The following is a 25,536-nucleotide window of genomic DNA, read 5'->3' as shown; positions in this document are numbered from 1 at the left end:
GCTTGCACACGTGTGGCCAATGGACCCAGGAACGATGGGATTTCTAGCTCTGTTCTGCAGGCCAAAGAGGGAATCAGGACTGTGTGCCTCCTTCCATTAAAGCGAATGTGCACAATGATAACTGGAGGGAATCTGAAGTTTTGGGTTTCCAGAGCAAAATCCAATAAGTTCCGACGTTGCTGTTGCCATTTTTCCTATTTTGACAGACGCCAGAGGGGAGCTGAGTTACTGAAATACAGGGCAGGTAGCAGGATGCAACGTCAGTTCTTAGTAATATTTAAAGTGATATTTAGGTTTTTGGGTGGGGAGCATTCCACGATGCGAACTTGTGAAAGTCGGTTCTTTCCTTCCACTGTGTGGGAATGAACCCTGGTCTTCGGACTTGGCAGCAAGCGCCTTTACACACTGAGCCACCTCTCCAGCCTCTATAGAAAAATTTTTAAGTGACTGGACGTTTTTCCTCATAAAAATCTTAATACTTCATTCGGTGCTGTAATCTAAAAGAACCAAATTCCTCACTTGAGGTTAGATTTTTCCATAATCTCAAAGACTCCTGGGAACTGTGGCGTTGGCGTTTTTTAATCCCTAATATCTACCACAAAACAAAAGCTAGCTTTTCTTAGCTAAATAACAATGGGAAAACTGGTTTCAGCCACCTCTGAGCAGACAAACCCCCACCCCCAAAGCCCTCGTCACTCTCCAACCTGCCCTTAGGTATGTTTGTGTAATCAGAGACGGATTGTAGCTGCCTTGACGTTTCTCCCGAGAAAGCTTAGTTTGCATTCACCGAAGTTGCTTGTTTTGGGAGTTTGTTGAGGCACAGAAAACGTGCCACAGGGAAGACTGAAGGTTCTGCAGCCGGAGGTCGTCGGGAGCTGCCCGGGCTGCTCAGGTGTGCCGCTTAGGACTGCGAAGAGCCGTGGAACAGTGCAAGGTCTTTAAAACGTTACTCTTGCTACCTTAAGAAATGGGGTTTCAAAGAATGGAGCCGGGGTGGTGTTTAAATTAGGATATCAGTGTGGGGAAAGATTTCCAGTGTTGGGGACAGTAAACCAGAGGGGACCTCCTGTTGCTTCATTCCTCCGACGGCATTCATTATTTAAAAATTTAAAACGGGATGGAAGGGAAGACCTTAGATCTTTCCCTTCAGTCTGTGGATGGAAGGGAAGACCTTAGATCTTTCCCTTCAGTCTGTTCAAAGAAAACGTCGAATTTCGTGTCACCCGTTGGTTGATTAAACGCAGAATCGGATACACCTTATTTTGAAATGTAAACTTAATATAATGTCGGAAATTCTAAAAGGCCTGCCCCAACTGAACAGGGGCAATTACGTTTACTCTTCTTCGGTAGCGCAAAAACAGCACCCAAAGTTTTAGATGCTGGGAGAGGGACATGGGAGACAGAGAGCAGAGCGACTCTGGGGATGGGGATCAGGGGTGTCACACGTCCCAGATGCCACCATTAGGACACGGAGACTCGGTGGGAGGCTAGGGAGACAAGGTAAGACCCAGAGGAGGGAGAGTCCAGACTGGTTCAAATTGAAAAAGGAATTCGCAGCTAGCGGCTTGCAATTAGACTACGCAGTGCACGATTGCGCAAATTATTTTAAAGGCGGGAGGGGGGGCGGTGAGGCGGGGGAGGGGTGGACAGCTGTTCTGCAGGAACACTGGTGCTGCCAGACCCTCGAGTAGGTGAGAGGGAGCAGACACACCCTTTGTGCGTCTTCTTTGAACTGGAGCCCTTTCTTTAAAGTCACCAAAGAAGGAGTGAGTGGGTTTAGGATGACCCAGAGATTGCTTTCGTTCGGAGATAAAGAGAACCAAGGGTGCTGACAGAGACCCTAAGGATACCAGAGGGATCTTTCTGTGTCGCGTCCCTCCAGGCTCAGGGAGGAATGGGTTGTGCAGACAAACTTTCCGAGAACTCCTGGCCTGGCCCGGAGTTCCCGCTGTCACTGGCTAGGGTGCTGCCTGCCACTTCCTAAGTGCAGAGCAGATTCTGCCGCGTGGATGGCTGCTGGGCTTGCAATCTAGTGTAATTGGTGAGCAAGCCAGGCAGTCTAAACCAGAGTCGGGGCTACTCGAGCTTTCCAGCCTTCGCACCTTCGCTAACCGCTAGCACCGCAATCGCGCTGAACTTAGGGGCGCAGAGCTGGAGGGGTGGCCCGGAGGGCAGCGCCTGGAGCTGCCAAGCTACCTTTTCCGATTTTTGAAATCCGGAGAGATGAGTCCTACTCAGGATGACACTTTTAAGTTCCTGGTTACGTCTCACCTTACTCGCACCTTTTTAGGTTCTCGGTTCCTGGCAAGCATAGAGGTTAGGCACAGGCAGAGGAGGGCTTGGGCAGGTGCCAGCTCTGAGTACCTACCCAGCGTGGTCACGTTCACTATGGGATCAATGAACCATGCGCTGCCTCTTTCACAAGCAGCCTGGGCGTTTTCTGCGAGGATTTACTTTTTTTTTTTTTTCCTTTCTTTTTAAAAGGAACCTTCAAGGATTACTATTTAAAGTTTTAAATGTTTTGATTCAACAGACACTTGTAAACAGAACAAAAGGGAAAGGCCTGACTTGAAACTGCTTTGCTTTGAAACTATTCTGCTTTGCTGAATAAAACAGCAGAGGAGGAATAATTGAGGGGGAAAAAAAAAACATTGGTTAAGTGAGTATTCAGCTGTAAATAAAGTAACAGGAAAGACCCAGTAAATAGGAAAAATAATAAAATAAACAGTAGATACACGACACAGACCGTTGGGAAGCTCTGTTCCCACTGAAAGCCTCTTTCTCCCAGGGAGGATATTTGTGGGGGAAAATTATTTGGTTATTTTCACAGTATTACAGCTCCCTTTGAATTAAACTTTTTTTTTTTTCATCAACTAGACTTAGTTCTTTAATTAGGAAGCACAATTGAGTTTCTAACAGATGTTGTCAGCCGCAAACTCTGATCCAAAATAATAGTGTAATTAGTTTGGGGGGGGGGGACATCTTTAGTTTATAAGGCCTGAAATTAAAATATGATGTTTTTAAACATTGTGGTACAAAGCCACCGGGAACATTTGTTCCAGAGTCTAGTAGTGGCACCACTTCCTGGTTCTGCCTTGGAAAAGTTTGCAGTAGGATGCTTAGGGCCCTTCTTATTCTAGACCTCTCTACATTTCCTTCAGCTCTTGGGAAATTCAATTTTAAAAAATGTTTCTGACTGAAAAAAAGTGAAATCCCTAAAACACAGCATGTTCCCAGTTGGTTAAGTTTGGTTTTTTAGTTGTTTTTTGTTTGTTTGTTTTATCATAAACTGACTGTCCTAGAGATGGCTAAGCAGGGTTTTTTGTTTTTGTTTTTGGCTAACTATAGTTTTTTTTTAAATATACATAATGTGAATTAATGTTAGCAAACTTTTTGTACCTTGAAATATAAACATAAATACAGATTTTTCTCTAATAGCTGTCTGAAAAATGAAATGTTTGCTAGCTTTTCTCTGTGGTAAAACTAGCAATCTGGCCTATCTGATTTGAATATAAGTATACGACATCAGGATAAACTAAACAGGACATTCTCCTGCATCTAGTTTTTGCTCTTACAGCTTGATGTTCTTCTAGACTCTATGCTGCACGGTACAGATTTGTCTTTATAAATTATCCATTTCGTACACATTACAAGGTGCAGGAAGTCAAGCTATTCTCTACAGTACTTAGCAAATCCACTGGCGAAAATTCTTATGGCTTAAACGGTGTTTTTAATACATGCCATGTTTCAAAAAGCATTTAGCAAAAATCAGTTTCTGTGTAAAAATAGCCTATCACCCTTTTGTGGATCTCAGTGCCTGTTTTCAATGTTTTTAAATGTTAAAGGCCAAGAGGACATTCATTACATTGTGCTGTCTGTGTCTTCTTCAGAACCCCTCTCCATTGGAGCCTTTTGGGTCCTCCTTATTTTCTAGTAACAATGCCTCTTAGGGACAGGTAGAGTTAAAATTACCCACTTTGGCAGACAGAAACTAGAATCCTTTGTTTCTGACACAAAGTAAACATTATTTTAACCAAATAGGCTATCTCCTGCCTTAGAGTCACACACTAGGTTTTGATTTGTCTTCTTTGGGTTACAAGAAAACAAACTTCTGCTCCAAACATAGCTGCTTGTTTTCAGACTGAGATTTCTTTAACTCTATGAGAATACTGTTCACTGACAGCTGATAGAGGTCTGAGCCTTAGAATCTTCCTAAGTGGGAAATCTAATATAAATGACACAGGGAGCAAAGACAAGGAACTTAGCACTCAAAAAATAAGTCCCATTGATAAATGTAAAGGTCATTGATAAATGAAAGCCGTTCACAAACAAGTTCCTTCATGCAGAATGAATGCTAGACCAGGGTTAAATGTGTCCTAAGTTATTTCTGTTTGTTTCCTCTTCAGTCTTATTATACCAATGTAATTTGATGTAGGTTTAATTGATAAAATGATTTCGGTCAGTTATAAACAAATGTTATTGGTCTGTCTCCTGGCACTTTGGTGTTGATCTATATATAGGAATAGCTCCGGGTAGCTCCCCTTGAAGGTTGCAGGTGATGATGTTAAAGTTCTCTGGGTTCTGCTGCCAGTGACTCCTCAGCCCTTCTAACACGGAAGTAGATCAGAGAGGTTGCCCTCAAAAAGTTCCTAGCCCATGCATTTTGCATTTTTGAAAGGAAAATTTTTGGATTGTTTCCTGATTTGTTGGGAATGATAAAGTCATCGGGGGCATCACAACTTCCTAGCATTGATTGGGAATATAGGTTTCTGGGTTTTAGAATAAGTATTTAGATGAAAGTTTCTGAGTACATATTTTTTAAAAGAATTATACAGCCTCGATTTCAGTAAAGCTTTTTTTGCTCTACACTAAAATCTTAAATGTATTAAGATTCATGACCTTCAAAATATAGTTGAATTTGAAGGAGATTTTTTTTCTCCCCCAAATTTAGCCACACTTCCTTGTAGCCTTTACAAAGTTCTACACACAGCATTGCAGTGGGAAGTTGTTTCTAGCAGCTGTCTCTCAGCAGTTGCCTGAGCTGAGTGTGTGTGGGGTTTTTCCTAATGAAATTTTAAATGTGGCTCTGTGGCTCCTAACACACCATGTGGATAATATGTGAACAAAAGCATGTGTGCTGAACATTATTACTGTAAAAGAAAAATAGTTTGCTTCTTTTAAATGGAAGGATACTTTAAGCTTTAGTAATGATGGGGGTCACTGCTTGAAAAGAAAATGCCTAATTAGCATCTGACAGCAAATCGTCAATCTGTAACTAATTCAGTTATTAAGATGATATTGTGTGCTGGAACAAAACTTTCCAAGTAAACTGGTTGTTAAGAGTCTAGAAACTTCCTATTAGAAAATCATATGTTTAGGTAGTTTCTCTTTTTACATTAATTTGTGTAATGGCAAATTATAAGTAGCTTGAATCAATGAATTCTAAGTATCTTTATTACTAATTTGATTCTTTTCTGGTGGAGGTTTCCAACAACTTTGTTCTTACAGATGAACTCAGCTGCTTCTCAGTGTTTCCTGCTATGTCTGAGTATGTTATTCAGAATTCATCAAAGTGGCCTGTGTGGCTAAATGTTAGCCTTTTCTTTCTGTTGTTAGCTAGAAAGACACTTTAAATATGACACACACATCAAAAACAAAGGGCTTTGAAAAGCTACTCTACTTTTAACGATAAGTATTTTCTGTACTTGACAGAAATTGATCTAAAACCTGAAAAGCTTTAGTAATAGAAAAATCCAGATCTACATAAACCACTAAGTCGGATGAACTTTTCCTACCGACATCTGACTCGGGGAAAAATGTACTTTGAGAAGATTTGTGGGACTGGGAATATGGCTCAGTGCTAAAGCACTTGCCTAACGCGTGCAAGGCCCTGCGTCCAATCCTCAGCACAAGTGGGAGGGAAGGAGAGAGGAAAAAATGGAAGGAAAAGAAGGGGAGAGGGAGGAGAAAATAAAGGGAGTTGGGGGGGAGAAAAATGAGAGCTATAAAACCTATCTGTAATTCTGGCACTTGAGGGGTAGAAGCAGGAGGATTGCATCAAGTTACTATGGCTACACAGTAAGTTCCAGACAAGCCTATGCCAAAGAGTGATCTCTCCCAGGATTAGCAGTCTCAGTTTGTTCCTGCATCAGACCTAGTTTAAAATCATAACATCAATTTCCCATTTTCCTATGTTTGTTTCCTTCTCTTACATATGTTCTCAGGCTAAAGACAGTCAGTCAGCTTTCATTACAAAGTAACTTGGGTTGGCAGTTGTCAGAGCACCTGTCTACTATGTCCCAGGCCGAGGGTTTTAACCTCAAGTATTTATCCTCACCTCATAACAAGATAATAACGTTTCTCATTTATGATCCTGCTTCTGCTAGGCTGGTAGCATCCATCTTTCTTTCTGTGGTCATTATAATCAACCTGGCTAAGATTCTCTCTTATCTTTTCTATAATTGTATATTTCCCATTCAAATTTGGCAGTTACATTATAATGAATTTTAACGAAAATTTTTATCCAAAAGTGATGTATAATTCTGTTTACTTGAATTAAGCTGGAGCAAGACATCAGTCTCTGGTTATTGAATTTTGGAACATCCCATAAGTATTTCGCCTCTGCACAGAGAGAACTGAGGCCCCAGGTACACAGCGGACGCTATGCTCTATCAAAAGCCCTCTTCTCATCCCTCACTCACCAGTCTTTGCCCACAGCTTTGCTGGCCACACGCAATACAGAGTGCTCCTGCTGTTCAGAGTAGACATGGCTTGAATGTCATTGACACGGTGGGCTCAGGTGTACTGAAGCAGGATTCTCTGCCCTCGGTGGTTTGGTACTGGTTCACAGCCCCAAAGGCAGTCAAAACAGACCAAGTCTTCATGTTTACCAACAAGTTTATGCAACCTTTGTTGATCTCTTACTCCAGCGGCTAAGCATCAAACAGAGAGTATAAAGTTATACACATTTGAAAAAACAACCAACTAAAATTCAACAGTCTCCAAACATTTTAGCTTCTATCATCTTTTTTCAAGAATTACTTTTAATTACTTGCAAATATGTGTGCCTTCATGAGTTTATATACACCACATACATGCAGCCAGGAGGGTACTGGATCCCCTGGACCTAGAGTTATAGGCTGTTGTGAGCGGCCTGTTCTAGGCTCTGGGAACTGAACCCATGGCCTCTGAAAGAACAGTAAGCATTCTTCATCACTGAGCCATTTCTCCAGCCATATATATCTTTTAAAATTATGTTAAAATATATGGCTTTTTAAACCAGTATATTTTAACAATGTCAAGAGGCTTACAGAATACTACCAATGCTTATGTCAGTACATCTTCCTCTGATGGCCTACTTTCCAAGACACATCAAAACCATTTTGCCCATATATATCTGTGTGTGTGTGTATATATATGTGTGTGTATGTACATATATATGCATATATGTATATGTAAATAGTAAATATCTCATATATAATATAGTTATATATCTTAACATTTGATGTGTGTCTGTGTGTGTTAAAATTTCCTGTGTACTCTTCCCATCTTCTCCCTTATTCTCACCAGTTATTTCTTTTTCTTTTTTTTTTTTTTTTTTTTTTCTGGTTTTTGAGACAGGGTTTCTCTGTGTAGCCCTGGCTGTCCTAGAACTCACTTTGTAGACCAGGCTGGCCTTGAACTCAGAAATCTGCCTGCCTCTGCCTCCCAATCGCCAGTTATTCTATGCTTGATTTTAGACTTTGTATTTGGATGTTTTCATAGTACAGTTGGATTAGAAAACAGGACAAATACAATCAGGGTGTATGTATGTTTGTTGTTTTTGTTTGTTTGTTGTTGTTTGGTGGTGGTAGTGTGTGTGTGTGTGTGTGTGTGTGTGTGTGTGTGTGTGTGTGTGTTTCTTCTGGAGACAGGCTCTCATTATGTAACTTAGCTTGCCTAGAACTCACTATGTAGCTCAGACTGGCTTTGAACTCACAAAGATCTGCCCACTTCTGCTTACCTGACTTACCTATTTCTAACTAAACAGGATTTTTTTTTTGGCCTGTCTATTCTGATGAGGTCAATTTTACTAATGATATTGTAGTGTTCAACTACTGGAGATCTCATTACTTTATCTTTATGGTAATGTTTGCTGTGCAAAGGTGGCTCTTGTGACCTTCTCAGATGGGTCATCTTACACATAGCAATAATTGTCTCTTTAAGATATACCCCACAGAAATGGGATTGTGAGGGTATAGAATAAAGCTGTTCACCTGTCAGTCTTACATGTCAGTCCTTGTGTCTGTCCTTTTTCTTTCCTCCATCTGCATTACTGCAGCAGAGTAAACTGCTTTGTCTTTAACATCTGGTGGACTGAGTCCCCTGCTGTGTTAAAACATCATCTCTCTTTGCTTGTGAAGTATTGGAGACAAAACCCAGAGCTTGCACTCTATGGAGAATATTCTGCTTTTGATTCTCCCTTGTAGCTTACAGCCAGTGTACGTCCTTTTTCCATACTGAAGAAAACATCCTTCAACCTTTTGGACTCAGATAGCCACAAATAGCTCTCCTCAGGTGAAAGCATTTAATATGCTCTCTATGTGATTTTTTTTTTTTGGATCATCATTGAAATTAAAACACATTATATAATGAATGGATAATAAACACCAACTTCCAGTCTACTGTTTCTTTTGACTGTCTTGGTCCTGAACTTTGGTACAGAAACAAAGTCAGAAAGTTCGTTTAATTTAAAAAAATAAACAAACGAACATCCAAAAGTTTGACTAAGCAGAAGAGTATTAGATTGCTAAAATTAAGGCGTTTTGTTTTGTATTGTTTTGCTTTCTTAAGGAGCATTTGAATTGCGGTGTGGAGGCAAGAGCAGGTAATGGCTTTCTCTTCCCCCTTTGTCCTTAAGAGGGGCAGAACAATGGGTGTTACTTGAGAACACCTTCTAATCTTTGTCACTCTGGAACATGCCTGCAGGTCATCACAAGGTTCTCAGTGGTGTCTCGATTTTTTTTAATTTAATGTTTAACTTCTGAGAGAATTGCTTAGAAACATTTACCCGGCCTTGCTGGTGACTCAGGGAAATAGTTAGATAAGGGTGACCACTGGTCAAGATAAGATACTTCATAACAAGCTTATTTTGGACAAATGATTAAAAGTAGAATTGTCATGGCTTTGCTAAACTGGAAATTTAGTTTGATTTTTTTTTATTCTTAAGACATATAGCATGAGAAATAAGCCTTAATATCAAAATTTAAGATATCTAGAGCATTGATCTTTTTTGAAATATATTTTGCTTTACACAAATTTAGAAAAATCTTTGGATCGTCTTTATCAAGTATATCAAGTGTGAATTTTCATCATAATACATTTGTTGAGTTTTTTTTTTTTTCTTCTTATTCTTCCTTATTGCTGTTGCCCTTGGTGGGGTGGGGAGATGATACTTAAAGCAGACAGTTTGTTCCCCTCTGTCAGATCATATGCACTGGTCTGAGAGGCACCTGTGCCATCTGTAATCAGCGGCCCATGGTCCTAATTTCATCTTCCTTTTCTGTTCAAGGCTTTACTTGGCTGGGTTCTTTAGTAGCGTGTGATCAAGGTAACGAGGAGAAAGCAACATTCAGCAAGATTCTGCGTTATTTCGGAGTGATGGTATTAGTTTAGGGCTATTTTTTTCTTCTTTCATGTTTAAATTAATTCATACATTCCAAGAGCATAAAAACCAAGATACCTATAGATAGATACCTTATACTTTGGATAATGCTTCATGTATTCATTCACTGTGGTGGCTATTTCTGGTTGTTAATTTGACTATATCTGGAATGAACTACGATCTAGAATTGGAGAGCACACCTGTGATCCAGATCTTGAGGCTGGAAGACACAAGTTTCTGACCTGGATCTTGACGTGGAGATCTTGAGGCATAGTGGCTATGAAAAGCTTAGGCCCAGGCAAGGTAGTATGTGCCTTTAATCCCAGATCTCTGAGTTCAAAGTCAACCTGGGCCAAAGCAAGTCCCAGATCCAGGCATGGTGGTACATAACTTCATCTGAGTCATGCCTTCTGCTGGAGGCTTACATAGGGAAATTGGAAAATGAAAGCCTCTATCTTTTTTGACTGCTTACACTGCAGCACGTGTGTTGGAAACTATTTCTACAGAAGACCAGCTTAAATAACTGGCCTTATAGGACTGAGCAACTACTTAGATTCTTGGACTTCCCACCCACAGCTGCCCATTGTTGGATTAGTTGGACTAAATCATCACAATAAATTCCCTTCACACAGAGAGACATTCCATAAGTTCTGTGACTCTCGAGAACCCTGACTAATACATTCACCCACTGTGTGTAGATGTGCATCCTGTGACTAAAGCGATCATGGAACTCATTGGCTACCACGGGACACTTTGAGAGTGAAAAGGGACATTAGGAATAATTAGTCATGATAATAAGCACAAGCCAAGAGGCTTCCTGGCAAGTCAGAAGGCTCGAACGTCTATGCGTCATGATTCCTACAGCCAAGAAGTTTTAAAAATAACTTACTTAGCTCTCAGGATGAGAAAGGAAGGGAGAGTTGATTGGAAGGGAGGGAGGCTTCTGCGTAGGCACTGTACCTATTAATAACACACACTAACACACACACACACACACACACACACACACACACACACACACACACACACCAGAAGACTGCCTGGCTGGAGGAAGGTTATTAAGAGAGCTGTGTGTATTAGTTGCCTTGAATGTGCGTGCCCAGTGGTTGTGAGAATTGTGTCTTTATTAACTCCTCGTTATCCTTGGCATTTAAAAAACATTACCCGGAATTCTTTTCTCTAAGACTCATAATATATGTCTGTCCTTAGTCTTTCTTCCATTTTTTTTAAATTTTGTTTTATAGTTCTGTACTCATCTAGGTAAACTAATTCACTTTTGGGTGGGGGGCTACTAGAGGAGAAGGCCTCCTAGTAGGCCTTATGTTAGCCTTCTTGCTCAATCAAGACACCGGTCTTAGTTATAAAGGGTCTGAGGGGCCATGTAGAATATACTAGCTCCCTACACCACATAAGCCAGGCATGGTGGCACTGTGATCCCAGCAGTACCAGGGGAGGGGAGGAGGGAAACAGGAGGCTCAAAGTATCTATCCTTGGCTACATAGCAAGTTCTAGGCCAGCCTGATCTACACGAAACCCTAGCTCAAAAAGTAAAGGATGTGTGAGAGGTGGGAAGCCTTCCAGGCCAGCCTAGAGCGTGCTCATTTTTGGACATAAGTGCATGTGATTCTCAAAACAGAGCAGCTTTGCATGCCTCCATTGCTGTATTTATCCCTCCTGAGGGAGAGCAAGTGAGTCAGGATAGAGGTGACTGCTGGCAAAGGGGTTGCCTCTCTTTCAGTTAATATAAAAAGGCATTTTGGGGGGAGGGGGGTTGTGCATCATGCCCCTCCTCCTGCTTCTGAAATCATATACTGGGGAATACAAAATATAGGAGTGTGTTTGCTGATCAACAGATCAAAGGTTCCCATGGGGGTTAAACCACCTGGAAGGAGAAAGGAGCTCTGGTCTTTTTCTGCAGCCTGAACTCTCTACCCTCCATTTTAGCCAGATTTTAAGTAAGCAACAGAGAGAGAGAGAGCTGCAGCTGGGCACTCTGCCTTCCCAGCTCTGGGCTGCATGGGATGTGTGAGTCTGTGTATGGGCCCAGTAAATCTGAGCTAGTGGAGACTGAAGAAAAAGCAGTAACATATATTCACACAAACACCAAAACTCATTGTTGACCAGTTCATAAGTCACTCTTGGTTTAGGATGCTCTTGCTAGGCAAGGATGAATGGAAATGCTAACTCATACTGTTTAAAAGATATTTGTGGCACCAAAGACAAGCATATCCCCAGTAACTTTCTGAGGATTTGCAAATATTTGCAGGCTAAAAAAAATAAATATAGTCGGAAAAAAGAACCAAGTGATGTCTTAGCAGCGAATTCTCTGGTCTTCCTATAATTTAGAAGATAACATATCAATAACGATAAGAATGGGGGGCTGGCTGTGGGACAGACAATATTCACAAAAATAATTGTTTTCTTTGGGGAGTTATTAATATTACTGCTTTCCATTATCAGAAAGAAACCTGGGTGGTTTGGGGGGATACCAGCAATGCTAACCATGTGACCCAGTCATTTAATGTTGGCATTCCAATAACCCAGGCTGGCCTAGAACTCATAGCGACCATCCTGCCTCAGCCTCTCATGGTAATATTAAACCTGTGAGCCAATACATGAATGTATTAAAACATTTCCAAGTGTCATCAACAGGTGCTCTCAAGGGCCAGAGAGCCTGCTTAAGTAGCAAGGGTACTTACCGTCAAGTTGATGACTTGAGTTTAATTCTGGAGACCCACACAGTGAAAGGAGAGAACCACTCCCCGAGCTGCTGGCTAACCTCCACCAATGTACCATGGCTCATGCATGTGCACATGCGCACGTGCGTAAAAAACACAAACACTATAAATATTTTAAGAGGTATATCCACTTATGTTTCATACATTTTGCCATTGTAGTTAAGAAATGTTGGGCTGGAGAGGTGGCTCAGTGGTTAAGAGCACTGACTGCTGCTCTTCCAGAGGTCCTGAGTTCAAATCCCAGCAACCACATGGTGCCTCACAACCATCTGTAATGGGGTCTGATGTCCTCTTCTGGTGTGTCTAAAGAGAGCAATGGTGAATACATAGAAATAAAAAATAATAATAATAATAAATACTGACAGCATAAACCCAACATGCTTGTAATCCAGCAGTGGGAAGGCTGAGAAGGGCTGGCACAAGTTTGAAGCCAGCCTGGGCTTTGTATAGCAAAACCTTGTTTCAAACAACAACAGCAGCAAAACAAACAAACAAAAAAATGTTCTTTATCTTTTCTTAGAATGCATGTTTAACTAAAAATATATATCCTTCTATGTGGTTTATCCAACTAGCTATCCAAATGATGTATCTGTGAAGAACGGGGAACAAGTTCCCCCCAAATCAGTATGTTTATGGAAGCAAACCTGTCGGATTCCTTCTGATACATGGGTCTAGTGGTGCAGTCCCGTTCCACCTTTAAGTCTTTCACCTTTGCTGCCTAGGACTGTGAGTGCTGGCTGGAATTTTCCTAAGGCAAAAAGAAGGACATATTCAGAAAGTCTTTGACAACATTTAAACAACTCTTATCAAAACTTAATTTCCATGAATGATTGATTTGGCGGCTGGAGGATGCTCAATTACCTCTTTTTCATGTGCTAATGAAGCCGAGGGTGACTTTAGGGAATTTGGTGAAGTGAGGCAGCCTGTTTGGATATGCACAGGACTTCTTTGCTTTCTATCCCAGTGTTCATAGCTGCTTTGTTATTGTCTTGCCAAGCAACTGTGGTTAATCTGTCTGCCAGGCCACAGGCCTTGGCCTTCCTCAGTAGGAAGGGCTGGAATTAGTGAAGCTGTCAAGCCAGGTGTTGAGTTTCAAGAGAATTTATTTTGTACAAATCTTCCAATAAGTTGCAAAATCAACAAAATTCAGGTTTCACTCCACCCCCACCCCTAGGTGCTTCTTGGCAATTCATTTTTGAGTGAAATCATTTATACTGGGAAAGAAAACTTTCAATTTCAAATTTTGAGGATTTGGGTGTGGTGGTGCATGCCTTTGATGCCAGCACTCAGGAGGCAGAGGCAGGTGGATTTCTGAGTTCGAGGCCAGCCTGGTCTACAAAAAAAAAAAAAAAAAAAAAAAAAAAAAGTCCCTTTTATTGAAAAATTAAAAATAGAATATTTCCCCCTCACAAAATATATCCTTACTACAGTTTGGGCTCCCTCTGGTCCTCCCAGGCCCTTCCAGCCTCCCTCTCACCTGGATCTACTCCCACTGTGTCTCCCATTAGGAAACAAACAGGCTTTTAAGGAATAATAATAAAGTAAAACATAGTAAGAGAAAACAAAAGCTAACATATTAGAATAGGACAAAACAAGCCAACAGAAGGAAAAGAGCCCAAGAAGAGGCATGAGAAATCTACAGACACAGACCCACTCATTATGTCGCTCAGAAATTCCATAAAACATAAGATACCCAAAGAACAAAAATACCCACTAACCTGGAAATAAAGCCAAAGACCTGTGGAGGAGGGGCAGAGGCAGAGACAGAGACAGAGAAAATATATAGTATACAAAAATTAAGTTAAAAATAAGATAAAATTTTAAAACACACACACACACAAATACACACACACCAAGGAAGATGCCTGACAGAACCTTCCAAATACCTATTGAGTTCCATTTCTGTTGGCGTCTACTGCTGGGCATGCAGCCTACCCATAAGAGTAGTTTGTGTCCCCAGTGAGACTCCCTCAGAGGAAACTAAATTTTCATCTGTGGTTGGTAATCTATTGAAGGTAGCTTCTAGGGTATGGACAGGTGTATGTGTCTACTTCTCTCAGCTCGAGAACCCCACCTGGTGCAGACCCATACAGGTTCCGTGTTTGCCCCTCAAGTCTCTGAGTTCATATGTGCATCAATTCTGCTGGTTTATAGTCGTGTCTTCCTGGTGCCCTCCATCCCCTCTGGCTCTTACACTCTTTCTGTCTCTCTTCCTCTATGTTCCCTGAGCTATGGTGGGGGAGGAATTTGATGGAGACATCCCATTTGGGGAAGAGTGTTTCAAGGTCTCTTATTCTCTGCATGATGTCTGGATGTGGGTCTCTGTATTTGTTCCCATCTGCTGCAAGAGGAAGCATCTCTGATGATGGCTGAGCAAGCACACTGATCTGTGCCCCCCACCCCCAACTCTCCTGCCACCCTAGTCAGGACCAGAGTGCCAGGCTTTGAATTTTAAAAGTTGACCTCCAGATCCAAGTTTTCACACTGCACTAGGGTTTTCTTCAACCAAGCTTGTCTGGAAATATAAGTAGGGTGCTAAAGAATCCCTAGTTCCATTTTTGAGTAGCCAGAGAAGAAAAGAAAGATTGCTTTGATTTTTGTCAGGGAAGAAAGGTCCTGTAGAAAAATTAGTTGAAAGATTCTTTCCAAGAACGTAGTTGCTATTTGGACTTAAGTCTTGATGATATGCTAAGTGTTCTTGCAGAGACTGAACACGAACCTGAAAGCTTCTGAGGGTGGACAGTTACAGACTGGTTTTGTGACACCCCCTCCTTCCAAAGTAAGACACTTCCAGCCTTTCCTGTTCAAAGCAACAATCCCAGCAGAACCAATTGGTTCCTATTCCTTGCTTCCGACAAAGGCTGTTGAGGCCTGCCAGCTTAGAAAGTGATGTGCATCCAGTAGAATAGGTCTTTGCTTCCATTGAGGCAAATACGCAGCCTGCAAACACTAACTGAGTTGTTCTAGCAGACACAGCCAAAACATCTGGGCAGCTTTGTCTTGCTTCCCCTGTAGCCATGGTAGGACTAGCTCTTTAGAGCTTCAGTTTTGGAGGTACGGGGCAGGTTGTCATGGTGAGAATCTGCAAGTCCTTTCATGAGAATGTCATAAACTTACCCCTTGAGGGGTGGCCTTGGAGTGCTGATCAACCTTAGGATTCTCTTAGAACATAATTTGCTCCAGGTCTCATTCTATAATTCCACTTGTATTTATAAAGTATCTTCTCTCGTCTTCCAGCCTCCTCTTCCCACAACAAAAAATAAACAAGGCAGTCAGCCCTTTGCCAGATAGCATCCAAGTAGCCACTGTGTCTGACTGATGCACATTTCAGAAACAGGTCATCCGTTGCAGTTGTCGGAGATGAAGGCTGGCCCTCCACGTTGCTCCAGGACACACGTCAATCAGGTGTTCCGCAATGGTGGGAAGGAAGGAATCTTCTTAGTGGCTTCTCCTCTTTGACAGCAGAGTATTGTCCTGGAGGGCCCTGGCCCCGAGTGTCACACAGCACGCTTACTATATCTACAGTTTCTCTAATGTCAGGTTCATGGCAACTTGAACATTCCTTTCCCAGATGATAGAAAGCACTTTGGATTCTAGTTAGTGTGTATTGTGCAAGATGTCCCCATTGTTCCTTTGGGGATTAGTCATGGTGAAAAGTGACTTTTCTCCATTATTTGCTTACTATTCTGCACGTATTAAGAGCTAGCATATCAAAACTTCTCTGGAAAAAAAAGAGCAAGTGTTGTTTTGTTATACTATCTGAGCAGACTGTTCATGTAAAACTACTTACTGTGCTATCCTCTAGATTACGTCAGGGGTGGATTGTTTTTTAAAACATTTTATTAATCGTGTGTGTGTGTGTGTGTGTGTGTGTGTGTGTGTGTGTGTGTGCGTGCGCGCGCGCGCGCGCGCTCTTGAATGCGTGCTCTCATGCGTATACTGAGGCAAGTGTGTGCATGAGTACCACAGGCGTGCCCTCAGAAACCAGAAGAGAGCATCAGATTCCCTGGAACTGGAATCACAGACAGTTGGAGCTGCTTGATATGGGTTCTGGGAACTGAACCCTCGTTCCCTGGAAGAGCAGACGTGTTCTTAAACCACTCAGTCATCGCTCCAAATCCTAAGCCAGTAACTTTTAAAACTCATGTTTTGGTTCTTTAACTGTTTTTATATCTTAAGATTTTTAAGCAGGAGACAATATGCTCCCCACACTATCCAGCCTTCTGCTCCTCCCTCCCTATTCTTACCCCGCACTTGAAGGCTAGCAATCCAGGCCACCTGTCTGCCCAATTCCTTTCCTTTTCGATGGTCTGTCTATATATTTTCCTAAACTCAACTCCTAAGGATTTTCTCCAGCACCAGCCTTTCCCTGGGCCAATCCTCTCTCCCGAGCATCATCGGCTCAAGTTCCCTAACCATTAGGGCATCCTATGAGGACGCAATCTAAGCTTGCCTCCCACCCACCACACTCTGGTGTAGTGCAGTGACTATCCATTCTGATGAAATCTCTTTGACTCTCCAGACCCTCTAAGGCAGTGTTTCTCAACCTGTGGCTCACAACCCTCTTGGGGTCAAATGATCCTTTCACAAAGATCACCTAAAACCATCCTGCAATCAGATTATGATTACATTACGATTCATAACTCTACCAAAATTACAGTTATGAAGCAGCAAGGAAAATAATTTTATGGTCACCACAATGTGAGGAACTGTATTAAAGGGTCACAGCATTAGGAAGGTTGAGAATCAGTGCTCTAAAGTTTGCTTCATTTACTTACAGACCAGACAGCAAGCGCCTTAATCCTCCATCCCTTTGCAATCCCTTTAGGAAATCATTTGATATCTCTCCCCTCCAGAGTCTGTCCATGTGCGCTCTCTGGCTCACTCTCCCTTTGCAATTAGTTTTCCTTTTACAGCATTAATGAGAGCATTGGCCATGTGTTAATGGATGTTGAAGATCCTGCAAGCCTTCTTCTTCTGGGATCTCTCTCTCTCTCTCTCTCTCTCTCTCTCTCTCTCTCTCTCTCTCACACACACACACACATACACACACACACACACACACACACACACACAATCGGGAAAAGGAAGGTAGGTCTAGTCAGATGACATCTTTGTGTAAAAGCAGTATGGGAGTGTTTGGTAGTACCCTTACCTGAAATAAAGGCAGAGATCACATCTGTAGTCACCCCAGTTCCTACAGGGTTTATCCTGAGGTATTAAGAAAACTGATTATTGGCAGTTGCTTGGTTTCTCTTGATTGTCTTCGGGTACATGGAATCCCTTCCGCTTTAACTCTATGTAGGTGAGTTTCACCTTCTCCATACAGCTGTGACCAGGTCTGTGGCTGGACATCACATTTCTCTGCTGAAGACCAGGGGCTGAGCACAGTTCCCCCAGTTGGGCTGGTTGGTGTTCTACCAGGAGTCCTGTCTTCCCTTTGGTCTCAGCCCCTGCTCCTGTCTTGGTCACTCATCTCCCCTCAACACTCATGAAGGCTGTGAGCATTTGGTTTTGCTTTCATTGTAAAGTAAATTAACTTTGACATGAGATATTTGAAGCAGGGGAATTGGGCAAATTCCGAATGACTAAAAGACATGCAAAGCATATATGTAACAATCTGACTTCAAAACATTCCTCAGGTGCTTCAAAGTGGGTTTGCTCAACTCTCAGCTTCCAGGGAGGCAAACACTGGTGCGGATTTCTAAGGGCCACTTCCTCTTCTGTTGGAAGGGAAGTATCACTGTAGACTGGGGAAAAACTGAGGAAGGTATAATTTTACTGGAGTCATTAGCGCTCTTTGGGCAGATCTGTGCTTGTGTTTTAATTTTTTGAAAGAATTCTGCTCACTTCAAAATCCTCACATATTCAAAGCAGTAATGTAAGAGACGACCAAGGAACACATCGTCATGTACACATATGGAAGAGCAAGTTATATCAAAAGAGAGAGCACAGGGGAATGACACTGGAGTCTAGTTTAAAGAGAAAGGGAGATAGCCAGATCTGAGTTACCTCCAGAGTGGGAGACGCGGAGCATCAGAGTTGAGGCACAGAAGAACATGTGAGTTGAGGCACTGTGATGATATTTCCCCTTCTTAATTTTAAGGTCACTGCTGGGACAGGTTAGAGTCAGCAGAGGTCTGCTGGGCCACTCTAGGAGCTATGTGGTCCCAAGTTATGGTCAATCCCCGGCTCTGGTGCATGGTAAGGCGAGTTTAGCCCACTATAACCTAGCTTAGCCGGACTTGTTAAGCCTCAGGGCTTGGGACCCCAGAGAATCTGGCTGAGCACTCTTCTGCAGGTGCCTTGGGGTTTGCTATATTTTTTTTAACCTTTGGGGACAGAATTCACCCCCTCCTCTATTTTAAATAAATGCTAAGAACCTCGGATTTAAAAAATATGTGTTATACAGTGGAATTTTAGGCAGCCGTGGAGAAAAATGAAATCGTGACATTTGTGGGAAAATGGGATGCGGCTAGAAATAAGTATGTTAAGCAAAATAAGCCAGACTCACAAAGACAGCTACTGCATGCTTTCTGTCCTATGCAGAACCTAGATTTAAAACTGTGTGTGTTTATGTGTGTGTTTGTGGCTCATTGAACCAGAACATTGATCATGAAAGAGAAGGAGGAGCTAGATAGATCTTAGGGATGAGACAACTAAGGTAGTAGAATACAAGGAATTGGAAAATGGAGAAAGGACTAGGTGGGCAGAGGGGCGCAACACCAGCAGGACAGAAGGAGGGACACAGAGGAGGAGAATAGCAGAGGGGAAGGGTGAAGGAGAGCAAAGTACAATGTCACATGTATATAATAAAGCCAAGATGGAACCCATTGTTTTTCATGCTAACCTAAAAAAAATTTTATGTTACAGCTTAATACTATAAATAATACACATAGTCACACATTTAAATTCTTTGTATATGTTTTCATTCAAAACATTTATTATTGAGGTAAATTAATTAAATGCTAATTGAAACCCACCTGTGAAGTATATGATTCATGATGCTGGGCATGGTGAGAAATCCTGAGGCAGGGGGATCACACATTCATTCAAGGCCTACTTGAGCTTCACAGGATGTTAAGGTAACTTAGCAAGATCTCAGAATAATTAAAAGGCTCTGAATACAGCTCTGTGGATGATCAAGGCTCACTCAGCCTGTAGTACTTAAATAAATAAATAAATAAATAAATAAATAAATAAATAAATTTTAAAAAATCTGTGGGTATACATAGTCACAGCCTTACTTCAGCCATGGTGCTTGAAGCTTAATCTCTATAGCTTGGTCTCTTCATCTAATAGCTTGTCACATGAAATTATTGGCTGGTTTGATTCAGTTCTTGAGATGGAGGTGGACAGATGCCTCGTGTTGGGGTAGGAGGACAAGAGCTGCTGTCACAGCTCAAATGAGTGACTTGCATCAAATGCTGTTCTGCTTATTATTCCATCTGCTGGTGTCTTAGTTAGGGTTTTACTGCTGTGAACAGACACCATGACCAAGGCAACTCTTATAAGGACAGCATTTAACTGGTCTGGCTTACAGGTTCAGAGGTTCAGTCCAGTATTATCATCAAGGCAGGAACATGGCAGCATCCAGGCAGGCATGGTGCAGGAGGAGCTGAGAGTTCTACATCTTTATCTGAAGGCCACAAAGAGAAGACTGGCTTTCAGGGAGCTAGCACTAAGGTGTTAAAGCCCACGCTCACAGTGACACACCTACTCCAACAAGGCCAGACCTCCTAATAGTGCCATTCCCTGGCCCAAGCTTATACAAACAATTACAGATGGCGTTGCCAAAGGACTGGCCCTCTTCAGCAACCAATTTAAATGAAATCCATATCTTTGTGGCTCAGGTCCCCTGTTCTCAACCAGCGCCCTGCCCCCACGTTCTCACACAAATAATCTCACACAGACACACAGTCTTCCCATGCCCCTGCATACACCTCAGCACACAACCCACTGTGTGCACACACAATACCAGCCACACAACCACATGCTTTGCGCATGCCCTACATGTTCATGTACAAGGGACATTCGTGTAAACTCATGACTGTTTCTCAAGTGGCTTACAAGTCGCCCCTCAGCCAGCACGTGCCCCACATGTATTCAGGGGAAGGGTTTTCTAAAGCAATCTCAGGCAGTTTTGAAGTACTAACCCTTAACATTTTGTCCCGGAAACAAGATTACTGGTTCCTCTGTGTGTTTAAAAATGCAAGTTAAAAAATAGAATTTGATTTCTTTCTGATTCTTGGCTTGTTACCTACAAAAAGACAGATGTATAACATTTCCCAGGTCCTTGTTTTTCTCTTACCAGTTGACCAGTTGACCAGGATAGTTGAACCCCCTGGGCCCGCCTCGAACATGATCCCAGAACCTGCCCAGACTGAGCTCATTTTTGCCTTGTGTATAAATTGCCTTTTGACCCTGGAGTTTCTTGTCTCGTTCCTTAAACACCATTTTTGGCAAGAGTCAGCTTTTAAGACTCACAAGGTCAGGGCTACCATGTCTGAGGGCCCTCCTATGTCGTTAGGCAGTCATTCCCACTCTCTCCTCTGTTCCCACTCTCTTCTTGCCCATGCTGTCTTCTGCTGCTTCCTGCCCAGGCAGGCTGCTGCTGCTGCCTGCAGTTTTCTGTCCTCAATTTGCCCCCATCCTTCACTGGGGTTGAACATCTCCTCACAGAAGTGTTTCCTGGTGCTTTTATCAAAAGGGCTTCCTCCCGCCCATCTTCTTATCTGGATTTAGTCAACTATTTTGTCGTCTTTGCCACTTTCCAAATGCATTTATCAGTTTGTTTACTTCCCTATTGTCTGACTCTTCAACCAGAATGCTAACTCTCCCAGGCAAGGAATCAGTTTGTCTGTCTCCTTTGTCTGGAGAACTTAACTTGATGGCACATAACAGTTGCTTTTTGTTTGTTTTGTTTTGTTTTTAATGAATTTAAAAACCCACTAAATGACTTTGAATACAAACGTCAATATGTTTAAGGATTTTTGGAAAAAAATCTGGACCCATGCACAGTGGTGCATACCCTTAATACCAGCAAAGACAGGAGGGTCTCTGAGTTCAAGGCCAGCATGATCTCTAGAAAGTCAGGGGTGCACAGAGAAACCCTGTCTTGAAAAACCAAAAGGAAAAGAAAAGGAAAGGAAAGAAAAAGATTATGGGATCCGGTGTTTTTTACTAAATAGTATCTACCTCTTAGCTTATAAGTCTAAAATGTAACCTATAATACTAGTTCATTATAGACTATTATATATAAGGTTATAGATTAGATATTTAAATGTACATCCTTTCTATAATCAGATTACAAAATTGTGGATTTGGCCTTAAAAAATAGAAAGTGTTTGAGGGTTTTGTTGTTTTATAGTATTTTAAAAGACAGCAGTTGGCTTTCGGGTGACAGGTGTCCTCTTTTTAAATTGCCAAAGCTGTGAATGATTGTGACCAAAATAGTTCAGGGAGCTGATGGGGCTGATGGGCTAGCCCAGCCGCTGAGATCTGCTTATTTCTTTTGTGAGTGGGTGCTGGAAAGAGGAGCCATGCAGACTGCTTGATATCATATAGGTAAAGGGTTCTCAAAGTTCAAGATACAGGGTCTTGCAGGGTGCCAAGTGGATTTCCTTGGATTTAAAAGGAGCACTTAGGCCTTCCAGTTTGAGCAATGGTCAACTAGAGGCCACCCCCACCCCAGTCTCTTCCTTTCCTGGGTGGGGAAGGGCGAGGAGGCTGCTTTTCTTCCTTTCTTTTACAAGGTGGTAATCTCCAAGTGGCCTATGGACATAAAGGGCTTTGAAAGGGGATATTTACACAGTTAAACTTTTCCCCCAGGGCAAGTCAGCAGCCCTAATGCTCCTGAACCTTTAAGTCTTCTCGCCCTCCCCCCCTCCCTTCCTTCCCTCTCTCTCCCTTTCCCTCCTCTCTGTCTCAACTTCTGTTTAAAATGAAGTAGAAAGTGGACTTCTCTCTACTGGTTTTACTTGAGTAAAATTTTAATCCTGCCTACAACTGTAAAAATCCACAGTTCTCGGTTGACATTTTAAGATTCAAAATTCTTTAAGGATTCGGCAAGGTGCTTAGCGGTGAATATAGTCTGCTGCCTTTTAAGTGAAAGAGATGGCACGCTAACAATATGCTTGCTGAAGAAACAGGAAGATAAAGAAGAGCACAACTAACCCTAGTAATTCTAGTAGTCCTGGGAATGGAAAGGATGCTGGAGAGTGCTGACTGGAGCCAGCCTCTATGCTGAGGCTTCTACCTCCCTGGGCATCTTCTTATATCATTCTGACTTTGGAACCATGTAGAGTAATAGCTACCAGTAATTTATAAAGGAAGGCTGGACATGACAGCACACTTACTTGGGATGCAGAGGCAAGAGGATGGCAGTAAGTTCACAGTCAGCCTGAGCTATACAGTGAGCACCAGCTCAGTCAGGGCTACATAGCGAGACTCCCCTGTCTCTACAGAGACACCAGCAGGGTTACTAAACAATCAGAAAACCAGAACCTTCCAAATTCCTAACTCCCATCCCATTTAGATTTTAGACTTCCAGATCTTATTCCGTTTGTTGTTCGTTTGCTTGTTGTTGTTGTTGTTGTTTTTTAAGTAGTAAGATGCATGCCACAAAATCCACCATTTTAATGCCATTTGGTTTGTATAACGTATCAGACCTGAGGCCTTGCTCACGCTAGGCTGAATGTGTGCTCTACCACAGAGCTAAGCCTAGCCCCATTTTATCCATGACTGAGACCCACAATCAGTGTGGTACTAGGCTCATCCACCCTGCTGTCAACCGTCACCAACACAGCCTCCAGAGCCTTTTCTGCATCCCAGGTGGAAGCTGTTCACTGACAGCCCTCCCCACCCTCCTGCTGGAATTCTGCTTCCCCTTGGCTGCTTTCTATCCGCTATCTCTTGTATATGAAATCATACAATATGGGTCCTTTTGTTCCTGCCTTACATCTCCTCATATGGTGCTTTCAAAGTTCATGCCTAGTGCATCATCTGTCAAAACTTCATTCCTCATACGACTGAGTAATATTCCATGATACACTTGTACCAAGTGTAAGCGACCATGGACATTTTGGTGAATCCTGTGCTTGTTCCTACACTCTGGCTATTTGTAGTAAACTTTAAGTCTTCAAGTGCTGCCTGAGGTCCAGAACAAGTTTCCAGTCTACTACATAGAGAGCAAAAGAGAAGCCAAAGGTATTTTTTGAGCCCTGCCAGTTTGAAAGCAATGCCCTCCTCTATCTGGAATTAGTTTGGAGCTAAAGCCCATTTAGAACATAGGAAATAGCCACCGAAATGTAACCATTTCCCAAACATGACGTGGCAGCTAGACAGCAATATTAATGAACACAGGCTAATGGGAAACACTAGTTTCTGAGTCTGTGTGTGTGACTCCACCCTCTAGAGAGGGTGACCTGAGAGTATGTGCCCTCTCCCTGCCCCAGGGTGGCATGTTAAGAATAAAGCAACCAAGTTTAGAACTGGGCAAAGGGAGCAGCGACAATTTAGGACAAGTTCACACAGTTGCTTGGCCACTGACCCTGGGCAAATGTCCCCTCGTCTCTCAATGATGGATGGTCTAGCAACTTTGACTAAGCTAAGTAATCTAGGTTCCAAAGCCAGCTGCCAGATTTCTTTCCTTTTTGGAAAGAGCCCCTAAAGGCATGTTGATTTAGGAGCATCCTCTCACGGTTGACTCTGTCAGTCACGGTGGTCATACGGAAGCAGGGCCACTTAAAGGCCAGGAATGAGAAATGGAGCCTTTAGTAGGGAGTTCTCCATGATTTTGAACGGGTACTTCTGTCTTTGGGAAGAATGATGTAAAGAAGGCTCCTGATAATCCACTCCAGCTTCTCAGATGTACAGATGAGGAATTTAGCACAAGGGAATCTTAGGATGTTTAGCCTATACCAGAGCTCATTACACAGGTACTAAGAACTTCCCAGCCATTGGGAAGCAAGTTGATTTTTTCCAGCAATAACTATTCTTTCATTAAAATACCTACCTTGAAAAAGAAACTGTAATAAAGCCAAATATTTGACTCTGGGGGGAAAAATGAGTTTGGTAGTAATCCAAAGCAGTTATTAAAATTGTTTTGTCAATACAAGGATTTATAGTGTCTTTTAAAACTCTATATATGTGTGTTTGTGTGTATTATATATTTCAGAACAGCTTACATTTTCAGAAAAATTGAGGAAATTGTACAGGGGGGCCTTATATGCCCCACACCCAGTCTCCTTTGCTTTTAATGTGTACAAATTAATGAGCTGTAATTTAATATAACAGTATTGACCCAGTTTTAGGAACAGATTCAAACTTCATCCCCACACCCCTGGTTATTTCATCTTTGAGTCCCAGGGCGGCAGATAGATACGACATTCCATTCACTGATCCTGTCCCTTAGACTCCTGGCCTGGAAGAGGTTCTCAGGTGAAAGTTGTCTGTTTGCTTAGGCTGGAGTTGTGGATTGTAAGGAGGAAGAGCACAAAGTAAAACCCCGTCTCATCATGTCAAGGGTCCATTTTGACAATGTATGATGCCTGGCACCTCGATGACACAACTGAAGTCAGGCTTGTCATGTTTCAACTCAGGGAAGTGACTCTTTTTGTTGCTATGACCTTCCCAGACCATATGTTTTGGAAGTCCCCATATTCAGTTAATGTGAGGGAGGAGTTATGTGACACTTTCCTGAGCAGGGAAGCGATGCAAATCACCAGGTAAGGAGGGACTTTGTACTCTAATGAATATTTAGGATCTTCTCTAGATTTTATAGATCATATAGATGGTTTATATATTGTCGATTTAGAGAATGTTAGCTAAATTGCATCTCAGAATAACAAGATTTTTCCCTCTATAATTAAAAAGAAAAAGAGGAGGAGGCCAGAATAGTGATACATGCCTGTATTCCCAGACACAGAGCAGGCTGAGGTAGGAAGACCAGCCTGAGCTACACAGGGAGAGTCTTGTCTCAAAATTAAATTAAAAGTTAAATGTGATTCATTTGTGTTTCTTTCATCCATATCAAGAGAAAACCAAAAATGTCGGTTAAGAATAGAAGCCAGTGAACCAGAGAATGGTGCTGCCAGTAATTCTGACCCGAGATCCAGGTCTAGAACCCACACAGGAGGGAGAGCTGACTCCCTC

The 25,536-nt window shown here is 42.2% G+C and overlaps 1 protein-coding gene across 1 annotated transcript in view; it reads left to right on the top strand.

Annotated features, from left to right (window-relative positions):
* Positions 1-741: 741 nt before the first annotated feature.
* Prdm1 (PR domain containing 1, with ZNF domain) overlaps positions 742-25,536 on the top strand; it is a 91,385-nt gene continuing 66,590 nt past the window's right edge. Inside the window, exon 1 of the mRNA XM_006512503.3 lies at positions 742-934. The gene's annotated coding sequence lies outside the window, so the exon portion shown is untranslated. The remainder of the gene's footprint in view (positions 935-25,536) is intronic.

This window comes from Mus musculus, chromosome 10, assembly GCF_000001635.26.
Source record: "Mus musculus strain C57BL/6J chromosome 10, GRCm38.p6 C57BL/6J".
NCBI lineage: Eukaryota > Metazoa > Chordata > Mammalia > Rodentia > Muridae > Mus > Mus musculus.
Note: the sequence above shows the minus strand (reverse complement) of the source record. Positions and strands in the feature narration are given on the sequence as shown.